General features: G+C 40.7%; 1 non-coding gene across 1 annotated transcript; it reads right to left on the bottom strand.

Moving 5' to 3' along the window:
* Positions 1-1537: 1537 nt before the first annotated feature.
* Positions 1538-1642, bottom strand: LOC112586724. Its single transcript, XR_003111210.3, has one exon. It is a non-coding gene; the product is annotated as a U6 spliceosomal RNA (small nuclear RNA).
* Positions 1643-11928: the final 10286 nt, after the last annotated feature.

The following is an 11928-nucleotide window of genomic DNA, read 5'->3' on the forward strand; positions in this document are numbered from 1 at the left end:
GACAGAGGGCCTGAGTAGCACTGTAGAGCCATGTATACTTCCAGGAGATATATTGCATCCTTTTATTTAGATCCAAAGGCAGGATACCTAGATAGGATCTTTTGTTCAGCCCCCTTGAAATGGTAGTGTTATATATATATATACATATATTTGTCTTTTTGGAGATAACACAGATTTTTTTTTTTTCCTGCAGCTCAGACACCAGCCAGAAAGTAAGAGTCTCCAAGCCTTCAACCCTGATGTGGCCTCATGGGCTGGATTCTGTTTCATTATGATATGAGGCTCTCTATGCTCCAGCTGCCTTGTTAGAGCCATGTGCCTTATTCTCTGTGTTAGGCTAGTAACTGAATATATATATATATATATATATTTTTTTTTTTCCTGGATAAGCTAGGAGATAGGGAAGAAATAAACCTTAAGTGTGTTTCTATTTTAACTTTCACTGTCTTCTTCCCCTTAGTAAAACTTTATAAATAAATAAAAATATGTTTGGGACAACTCCTGGGGGCTGGCAATCATATAGACTTGTCAAACGTGTATTATTTTTTAAAATCCAAAGTAGAGGACATATATATATATATATATATATAAGCATTCAGAATCCTTTCACCCTTCTTTAGGTAAAATAGTGGTCTAAATTGTGTATAATTCTTATGTGTAGACCCTGTAAGGTAACTGACACACTTGTGATGCTCTCTGTTCTGTAGATTAGGAAATGGAGGGTTTGTCAGCTTCTCAAGTTAGTGATGGGACTCTGGTCCACACTGCTAGCCTGCAGATAGGCAGGAATACCAGTAAACATATAGGGTGAATTACTTAGCCTGATATTTATGGTTTAAGTAATCTCATACATGGGAAGCTAAATTATATTTTCATTCTAAAGCAATTATGGATTCTTAATAATCATGTTTTTTTTTTTTTTTTTTTTGGCTGTGCTGCATGAAATGTGAGATCTTAGTTCCCTAACCAGGGATCGAACCCTCACCCCCTGCAGGGAAATATGATGTTTTAACCACTGAACTGCCAGGGAAGTCCCAATAATCTTGCTCTTGGACAGTGAAATTTGTCTAAAAAATATATATATTCAAATTTAAAGATATTTATCATGTTCTAACAGGTTAACAATGGTGATTTGAAGGCAAGTAGTGTTAGAGCCATCAGCGGTGGTTAATAGAGATTATATTAATAAACTCTATTGAGAAGTTTTGGGTTCTTGTAAATCCATCTCATCTAGCAGATGTAATCTTTATAGGAGTAACTTCTCAGACAATGGCTCCTTGTCAGCATTGCTCCAGGTTTGTCAAACTGTTGCCACTGAAAATATATTATCAGCTGGCTAAGAAGGATAATGGGCTTTCCTGGTGGCTCAGATGGTAAAGAATCTGCTTGCAATTCAGGATACAGAAGAGATATGGGTTTGATCCCTGGATCAGGAAGATCCCCTAGAGGAGGGAATGGCTACTTACTCCAGTATTCTTTTTTTTTTTTTCATTTTAACAGTTTTTAATGAAAGCTGTAGACAAGATGACTTTATTCTAAAAATATGGAGCGCTTCACGAATTTGTGTGTCATCCTTGCGCAGGGGCCATGCTAATCTTCTCTGTATAGTACCAATTTTAGTATATGCACTGCCGAAGCGAGCACATTACTCCAGTATTCTTGCCTGGAGATTTCCATGGACAGAGAAGCCTGGTGGGCTACAGTCCACGAGGTTGCAATGAGTCAGACACAACTGAGTGACCAAGCACACACACAAGAAAGGTAATAGGCTATTTAAAGTGTGAGCTGGCTTTGGGGGGTGAATCTCAAGTTTGAATCTATTTGTTAATTAGTCTTACAAATGGTCCATTGATCCATCAGTTCAGTTCAGTCACTCAGTTGAGTCTGACTCTTTACCACCCCATGGACTGCAGCATGCCAGGCCTCCCTGTCCATCACCAACTCCTGGAGCTTACTCAAACTCATGTCCATTGAGTTGGTGATGCCATCCAACCATTTTATCCTTTGTCATCCCCTTCTCCTCCTGCCTTCAATCTTTCCTAGCATCAGGGTCTTTTCAAATGAGTCAGTTCTTCACATCAGGTGGGCAAAGGATTGGAGTTTCAGCTTCAGCATCAGTCCTTTCAATGAGTATTCAGGACCAATTTCCTTTAGGATGGACAGGTTGGATCTCCTTGCAGTCCAAGGAACTCTCAAGAGTCTTCTCCGACACCACACAGTTTCAAAGCATCAATTCTTCAGCACTCAGCTTTCTTTAGAGTCCAACTCTCACATCCATACATGACTACTGGAAAAACCATAGCTTTGACTAGATGGACCTTTGTTGGCAAAGTAATGTCTCTGCTTTTTAATATGCTGTCTAGGTTGGTCATAAATTTTCTTTCAAGGAGTAAATATCTTTTAATTTCATGGCTGCAGTCACCATCTGCAGTGATTTTGGAGCCCCAAAAAATAAAGTCTGACACTGTTTCCACTGTTTCCCCATCTATTTCCCATGAAGTGATGGGACCGGATGCCATGATCTTAGTTTTCTGAATGTTGAGCTTGAAGCCAACTTCTTCACTCTCCTCTTTCACTTTCATCAAGAGGCTCTTTAGTTCTTCACTTTCTGCATATCTGAGATTATTGATATTTCTCCTGGCAATCTTGATTCCAGCTTGTGCTTCATTCAGCCCAGCATTTCTCATGATGTACTTTGCACAGAAGTTAAATAAGCAGGGTGACAATATACAGCCTTGACATACTCCTTTCCCTATTTGGAACCAGTCTGTTGTTTCATGTCCAGTTCTAACTGTTGCTTTCTGACCTGCATACAGGTTTCTCAAGAGGCAGGTCAGGTGGTCTGGTATTCCCATCTCTTTCAGAATTTTCCACAGTTTGTTGTGAGTCACACAGTCAAAGGTTTTAGCATAGTCAATAAAGCAGAAATAGATGTTTTTCTGGAACTCTCTTGCTTTTTCGATGATCCAACAGATGTTGGCAATTTGATTTCTGGTTCCTCTGCCTTTTCTAAATCCAGCTTGAACACCTGGAAGTTAATGGTTCATGTAGTGTTGAAGTCTGGCTTGGAGAATTTTGAGCATTTCTTTACTAGCACGTGAGATGAGTGCAATTGTGCGATAGTTTGAGCATTCTTTGGCATTGCCTTTCTTTGGGATTGGAATGAAAACTGATCTTTTCCAGTCCTGTGGCTACTGCTGAGTTTTCCAAAAAGGTAAAAAGATAGGACACTGAAAGATGAACTCCCAGGTCGTTAGCTTCCCAATGTGCTACTGAAGATCAGTGGAGAAATAACTCCAGAAAGAATGAAGAGATGGAGCCAAAGCAAAAATAATACCCAGTTGTGGATGTGACTGGTGATGGAAGCAAGGTCCGATGCCGTGAAGAGCAATATTGCATAGGAACCTGGAATGTTAGGTCCATGAATCAAGGCAAATTGGAAGTGATCAAACAGGAGATGGCAAGAGTGAACGTCATCATTTTAGGAATCAGTGAACTCAAATGGACTGGAATGGGTGAATTTAACTCAGATGACCATTATATCTACTACTGTGGGCAAGAATCCCTTAGAAGAAATGGAGTAACTATCATAGTCAACAAAAGAGTCCAAAATACTGTACTTGGATGCAATCTCAAAAACGACAGAATGATCTCTGTTTGTTTCCAGGGCAAATCATTCAATATCACAGTAATTCAAGTCTATGCCCTGTCCAGTAATGCTGAAGAAGCTGAATTTGAATGATTCTATGAAGACCTATAAGAGCTTCTAGAACTAACACCCCCCAAAAGACGTCCTTTTCATTATAGGGGACTGGAATGCAAAAGTAGGAAGTCAAGAAACACTTTGAGTAAAAGGGAAATTTGGCTTTGGAGTACAGAATGAAGCAGGGCAAAGGCTAATGGAGTTTTGCTCAAAGAACACACTTGTCATAGCAAACACCCTCTTCCAACAATGCAAGAGAAGACTCTAAACATGGACATCACCAGATGGTCAACACTGAAATCGGATTGATTATATTCTTTGCAACCAAAGATGAAGAAGCTCTATACAGTCAGCAAAAACAATCTGGGAGCTGACTGTGGCTCAGATCATGAACTCCTTATTGCCAGATTCAGACTTAAATTGAAGAAAGTAGGGAAAACCACTAGACCATTCAGGTATGACCTAAATCAAATCCCTTACGATTATACAGTAGAATTGACAAATAGATTCAAGGGATTAGATCTGATAGACAGAGTGCCTGAAGAACTATGGATGGAGATTTGTGACATTGTACAGGAGACAGGGATCAAGACCATCCCCAAGGAAAAGAAATGCAAAAAAGCAAAATGGCTGTCTGGGGAGGCCTTACAAATAGCTGTGAAAAGAAGATGAGTGAAAAGCAAAGGAGAAGAGGAAAGATACACCCATTTGAATGCAGAGATAAGAAAGCCATTCCAGCACTGCACAGCCCCACTGATAAAGTGAAGTTCCACAGTCGTGTCCAGCTCCTTGTGACTCTGTGGACTGTAGCCCACCAGGCTCCTCTGTCCATGGGATTTTCCAGGCAAGAGTACTGGAGTGGGTTGCCATTTCCTTCTCCAGGGGATCTTCTAGACCCAGGGATCAAACTCAGGTCTCCTGCATTGTAGGCAGACACTTTTATGTTCTGGGCCACCAGGGAAAATAGGTACACCTTATTCTTAACCTTAAGCCTTGTGTTAAGTCATCATGGAATATTTACCCAAGAATAGCTTTGAGAATTTTCCTTATGAAGAGACTTCCATCAGCTTGGGTGGAGTTCAGCCTGGAGGCATGCAGTATCTAGTACATATGAGCTCTTTTGGAATGAGTATTTGATAATGTGGAGTGAAACAGGGCAACTCAGTGCTTCTCTGGTGGAGAGGGATATGCTCCAGCCTGGGCCAATCAGCCAGAACTAAGAGGAGAGAGATATTAGTATCCAGGAAGATGACTGCCACTGGGGGCACATTTAACTTCATGAAACCAGCTTGTGGTTTCAGCTCTTGGTGTGCAGTGGTGCTAATGGTGCTGATTAGAGTAAGGGGAGAAGACTGTGTGGGAGAACTAATATCTCATTTCAATCTCTCCAGGGCACCATTTCCTGAACTGTATTTTTGCCAAGTATTAGGATTTCTCAAGATGTCAACACATTGCTGAGACCAAGTAAGTTTGATAGACATTTTATATAATATTCCCATTATGAAATCCATAATGCATATGAGATTCCTGATGATTCTTGTCAAAATTCTGCAAAATGCAAACCTAATTATTTTGTCTAATTTACTACACTTATCTGGCCATAAAAATGCCTTTTATTCCTAGTTGATTGGTACAGCAAGAAGACCTACAGATGTTCAGCAAGTGACCCAGCCTCTCCTGGTTTATGTTTACAATCTCGTGTTTGTCCTCTGATTGTCTTTAGATAATTCTAGGAACCACAGGCATGAGGGATAATTGCATAAAATCAGAGCCAAAATATCTAAACATACATTAACAGTGAAAGTCACTCTTTTCTTTTCACCCTTCCAATCTTGTTGCTGTTGTTCAGTTGCAAAGTCAAGTCCGACTGTGGCTTAAATTTTTTTGCAATCCCCTCAGGCTCCATTGATGAAGAAGAGCAGAAAATTTCAAAGTTCTAGAAACTGGGATCTTTGCTATCAAACGCTATTCTAGGATGCTAAACAAGAACATTGGGAAGAGACTATAAAGACCATTGTATACATCAAGGAAGAGTGCTTTAGTTGGGGGAGAAAGCGGTTTCTCTAACCTGTTACATAAAATATAATCTAAATGTTACCTGTCTATTACAGGATTCTAATGCTCACTCAGATTCACTTCTCTTCTTTCTGGGCACCCATGTGGATATTTGAAGTTAGTTGGGTCTACAATTTCCCAGCCAAAGTTTTTAATTGCTGGTGGGAAAATTTGCAGGCTTCTTTCTTTTCTGCTCCTTTGAGGCTTTATGTTCCAGACTATGCCTGGGACAGAGTCTCTGTGTGGAGAACAGTGGCCATGGAGAGTCATCTGGAGCCACAGCTGACTGTGTGAACAGGAAACACACTGCTATGTGACACCAGTGAGTTCTGCTGGTTTCTGTTACTGCCTATCCTGAGTTGCTGTGAAACTAAATGAGTAATCCAGGTGAACTTTTCCAAGATTTATGTTCCCCTTTGTAAAATGTGGCAAATATTTCCTAACACACAGGGTTGTGAGGATTAAATGTCAGACAGCATTTAGCACTATGTCTGTCCCTAAAAAGTCTCTGTAACTGCTAGGTGTAAAAATATTATCCATCGGCATATTTTCTAGATACAAGTCCTTTTGTAGATATTGAAAGTGAAAGTCACGCAGTTGTGACTGACTCTTTGCGACCCCATGGACTATACAGACCATGGAATTCTCCAGGCCAGAATACTGGAGTGGGTAGCTGTTCCCTTCTCCAGGGCATCTTCTCAACCCAGGGATCTAACTCAGGTCTCCCGCATTGCAGGTGGATTCTTTACCAGCTGAGCCACAAGGGAAGCCCTTTTTATGATTTGCAAATATTTTCTCTCAGTTTGTGGCTTGTCTTTTCATTCTCTTAACAGTGTCTTCCAAAGAGCGGAAGTTTCAAATTTTGATGAAATCCAGTTTAGTTATTCGTTTCTTATGTATTGTGTTTTTGGCTTTGTAATTTAAAAAGCTCTGCCTAACTGAATGTCATAGAGGATTTTCTCATATATTTTCTTTCCAGAGCTTTGTTTTAAAGCATGCATTTAAGTCTATGATCTATTTTGAATTAATCTTTAAATATAATGTGAGATGTGGATTCAGATTCATTTTTTCTTTTTCTCTTGGCATGCTGCTGCTGCTAAGTCGCTTCTGTCATGTCCGACTCTGTGCGACCCCATAGACAGCGGCCCACCAGGCTCCCCCGTCCCTGGGATTCTCCAGGCAAGAACACTGGAGTGGGTTGCCATTTCCTTCTCCAATGCATGAAAGTGAAAAGTGAAAGTGAAGTTGCTCAGTTGTGCCCGACTCTTAGCGACCCCATGGACTGCAGCCCACCAGGCTCCTCCATCCATGGGATTTTCCAGGCAAGAGTACTGGAGTGGGGTGCCATTGCCTTCTCCGTCTCTTGGCATAGGGATATCCAATTGTTTCAGGATACTTGCTGAAAAGCTATTGTTTCTCCACCAGTTACCTTTGCATGTTTGTAAAACACTCAGTTGTTCTTGTATGTGAGGGTCTATTTCTTTACTCTTTATTCTGATCTATTTATTGATCTTAATACCAATGCCATATTGTCTTTATTGCTATAGCTTTATGCTGTCTTCCTGGAGAAGGGATGGCTACCCACTCCAGTATTCTTGCCTGGAGAATTCTGGACAGAGGAGCCTAGAGAGCTCCTGAGTGACTGAGTGACTAACACTTCACTTTTACAATGTCTTAAAATCAGGTAGTGTTAGTTTTCCAAACTATTGGTCTCTTTCATAGTTTGGTGATTCAAGATAATATTAATATTTTGTACTTCTCTACGAATGTCAGAATTAGTTTTTCTATTTCTAAAAAAAAAACAAACAACTGTTGAAATTTTATTGGAAATGCATAGGATTATATATCTGGTTCTGGGAGGCCAGTTGGGCAACAACTTTTATCTAGAGTTGGAGTCATCTTAGGGTATTGCTCAAGGACTTTGTATCAGTTAGGCTGGGCAAAGTTATGCTGCAATAACAAATAACCCCTAAATGTGGATGTTAAAACAACAGAAGTTTACTTCTCGCTCATGTTGTTTTCATAGTGGGCTGGCTAAGGGCTTTGTTCTGTATCACTGCCTCGTTCTAGGACTCAATCTAATAGGGCAGTTGTTTTCTAGAATACCACTGGTGACCTAACAGAGGGGAAAGAGATGATGTGGGACATCAGGGGACACAATGATGTGCATTTGACTATAAAGGCTTTTGCCTGGAAGTGATGCAAATCACACATCATTGGCTAAAATAAGTCAGGGGACCGCACCTGAGTTTAATGGGGGTGGAGTCCTTTAGGGTGCAGAGAACACTGACAAAGAGTAATAAGATCTACTACATCTGCTGTTTTGGGGACTCTACCTCAGATGCATTCAGGCTTCAGGACATTGCTATGAGGAGGTGAAACGAGGCAGTTCTACAGATTAGTTCCAGGCATTTCTTTCTTCCTCTGCTACAGTAGTATCATTATATTAAACTTATTTTATTTTTAAGCTTATTTAGGCATGCTGTTCTAGCTGTTCCATATTCCTAGAAAGCTTTTCTCTCGGATGTTTGCAAGAATGGCTTTCTCTTGTCATTGCTTTCTTTCTTTCTTTGACTGCTCCTGGTCTTAGTTGCAGCACACAGGATCTTTAGTTGTGGCATGTGAACTCAGTTGCAGAATGTGACATCTTTGGTTGTGGCATGTGAGATCTAGTTCCCTGACCAAAGATTGAACCTGGGAGCCCTGTATTGGGAGTGTGGAATCTTAGCCACTAGACCATCAGGGAAGTTTCTCTCTTATCATTTAGACGTCAGCTTTAAAGTCACTTTCTCAGAAATGTTTATCTTGTGACACTGCCCCACTTCCCCTATTAGCTCTCATAATTTTTTTTTAGCTTTACCATCTTCTACTTTCTTTGCAGTTAAGTACTGTGTCAGCCAGAAAACACACTTTATCTGATAATTTTGGTTTACTGCTTATTTATTTATTGTCTGTATTCCCTCACCAGAACACGAACTTCATATTTATTACCCTCTGCTGTTTCCATCAACCCAGTTCACAAGCTTTTATGATGGGGTAGAAGAGACTGGGCTAGTGGTAGAAGGAAAAGGAAAAAGAAAAGGGAACAAAGGCCAAAGTCTTCATGGCTGGGGGTGGGTGCCAAGGTAACCTGGGGCAGAGTAGAGAGAGGAGGTCTATAGAGTGAAGAAGGGCTATAGAGTGCTCATGTTCCTTGAGAGAGTCAAGAAAAGCTGAAAGCGCTCTTTTATTATCTTGATTGGTATAATGTGTGTATTTTGTCATGGTTTCGTATATAAAGAGTAGCCTGGATTTCACAGGAGAAGGCACTGGCCACCCATTCCAGTACTCTTGCCTGGGGAATCCCATGGTTGGAGAAGCCTGGTAGGCTGCAGTCCATGGGGTTACTAAGAGTTGGACACGACTGAACAATTTCACTTTCACTTTTCACTTTCATGCATTGGAGAAGGAAATGGCAACCCACTCCAGTATTCTTGCCTGGAGAATCCCAGGGACGGTGGAGCCTGGTGGGCTGCCGTCTATGGGGTCGCACAGAATCGGACACGACTGAAGTGACTTAGCAGCAGCAGCAGCTGGATTTCACAACCCAAGGGCTAGGCATTGTTAGAACATTGTCCTCTGCTGAAATTCTAATGTCTGTATCTCCATCCATAAAGATAGGCTCTAAAATAATTTCTGGGTTTCTATAACTGGGCCATGGTTCGAGGATTCTCGAACAACCCTGCAGTTATGCTGCCCATGGGGCTGGAGCAGTACTGAACGCTTTCACATGATGAACCCTTTCTTCAAATGTCAGCTCCTAGAGAAGCTGTGTGTGAAGTCAGGGAGGGAGAGGACGAGGGTGGTATTGAGAGATGGCTGATGCTCACCTCTCTTCCTGTGATGAGAGAGAGAGAAAGGAACAGAGAGGAAGAGAGGGAGGGAGGGAGGGAGTGCGTGAGGGAGGGACAGACAGAGAGGGAGGGAGGGAGAGGGGCAGAAATCTATCTTATTTGAGTAATTTAAGTATTATCATTGAACTTATACTTTTGACAGAGGACATCAATTGAGAAGAGCACATTCTAGAAAGAATCTATTTGTTGAAATAGGGACAGAAGACTTGATAAACCTTTACCCTTCACCCTTTTAACTTGTAAAGTCATGGGTTAATATGCTGGCCCATGAATTGTGGGTCTGCACTGGGCATTTCAGAAGTTAAGTGTTAAGTAAAATGTCTTGATGGCCTGCGTGTGGGATATTTAAGAGAGGGCCTGACTGAGTAGATGGATCTCAGCCCAATAGCCTGCTGATGAGGGAGCACTTATTTTAGCAGATGGCCAGGTGAAAAGGGTTCCAAGTCTAAGTGGCCTTGATGACTGCTGCTGCTGCTACTGCTAAGTCGCTTCCGTCGTGTCTGACTCTGTGCGACCCCATAGACGGCAGCCCACCAGGCTCCCCAGTCCCTGGGATTCTCCAGGCAAGAACACAGGAGTGGGTTGCCATTTCCTTCTCCAATGCATGAAAGTGAAAAGTCCCAGCCCATCTTTCTGACTGGTCTTGACCAGGGGCAGCACCCACACACCATGTACAGACACCGGTAGACCACTTGTGAATAACGGAATCAGGCTAGAAGAGGACAAAGTCTGGTAGTTTTCATGACCAGATATGAAAATAACATGAAAATGAAAGTCACGTGCTGAAGAGTTGGAGGATAATTTTATTTTAAATTCTTTTTGATAATAGCACATCCTCAAGACATCCCTAGAATTAAGTATTTTAGTCAATTATTTAGTAAGTGCCTAATTTGCTCTTGCTAGAGAAGAAAATTACATGGCTATTCCTAAATTATTAAACAATATTTTGATGGCATTGACAGAGCAAGCGGCAAAGTATTGACTAGTCACCTCAGTATAGGAAAACTCTAGTGCAGCTCGCTTTTATCTTACCAGGTGAAATTGAAGAGAAAAAAAGTCATTAACTCCTGGGAACTACATCTGCAAACTAATGAAAAGTCACACGTAAAGTTCATTGTCCTTTATCAGACAGAGTAGAAAAGCCCACAAACGAATTCCTTTCAGAAATGTCTAAATGAACTTCAAAACTGAAACTTCTGCAGGGAGATTTAGTTTGGTGAATACCAGGGGACAAGAGGTGGGAGGCATAAGCTGGGAGACTGGAGTTGATGCATACACACTACTGTATATAAAATAGATAACTAGTAAGAACCTACTGTATATGGCACAGGGAACTTGGCTCAATATTCTGTAATAACCTAAATGGGAAAAGAATTTGAAAAAGAATTGGTACTTTTATGGGTATAACTGAATCACTTTGCTATACACCTGAAACTAACACAATATTGTAAATCAACTATCCTCCAATAAAAATTTCTAAAAAAGAATATACACAGGCACTGTTGTTTAGACTCTGTTGTTAGACTCTTTTGTTATTTAGTCAACAAACATTATTAGTCAATCAAGAATGTTGGCATTAAGTTGCCTTAGAGTTGATAGAATCAGAGAGAATCAGTGTTTGGGGCCATCATTTGTTAATACCATTGAAGACTGATCACATTTGGAGAACTAACAGATCTGATCTTCTTTCATATACCTCTTTATGCCTGTTCAAGTACCACATCTTCAATGCATTGTGTGTAGAAACACCTCTTTTTCAACGTGTCTGCAAAAGGGGATACCAGAAGTTCTGAGAACAGGATTTAAAAATCTTTCCAGTTATCTGCGGTTTAGAAAAGTTCTATACTTTGTAGAAGGCCCTAGAATTCTGGAACTAGTAGACTACTTGGCCAAAGAGTCCACATTTCTAGATTCCTTATTCAGGGTTCCAGTCCCTGTGTTATACTGTGGTAAGGTTGGATATACTTCTAGTGTTTGGAGGTGATGTTCTAAGGTAGAAATAAAAAAGACAGATTTTCAGTAACTGAGTCTGAATGTTTAAGATCCTTAAGCGAAGGTGGAAATATTTGGTGTAATCAATTATGATACCAACTTCTTCAATCTTCATCTACTCGGGGAAAGATTTCAGAAGTTATGGTCTTAATTTCAGTTGAAACTGTTCTTTCATGTCTAGTGGGGACTGGATAGTCACAGTTCTCTTTCCATTTGCTAAGAAATCTTATTTTCTGATGTCCTAGCATAGCTGCAACAACACAAAAGGAATAAGCAATGCAAAAA

The sequence above is a fragment of the Bubalus bubalis genome, chromosome 8 (assembly GCF_019923935.1).
Source record: "Bubalus bubalis isolate 160015118507 breed Murrah chromosome 8, NDDB_SH_1, whole genome shotgun sequence".
In the NCBI taxonomy this organism is placed as follows: domain Eukaryota; kingdom Metazoa; phylum Chordata; class Mammalia; order Artiodactyla; family Bovidae; genus Bubalus; species Bubalus bubalis.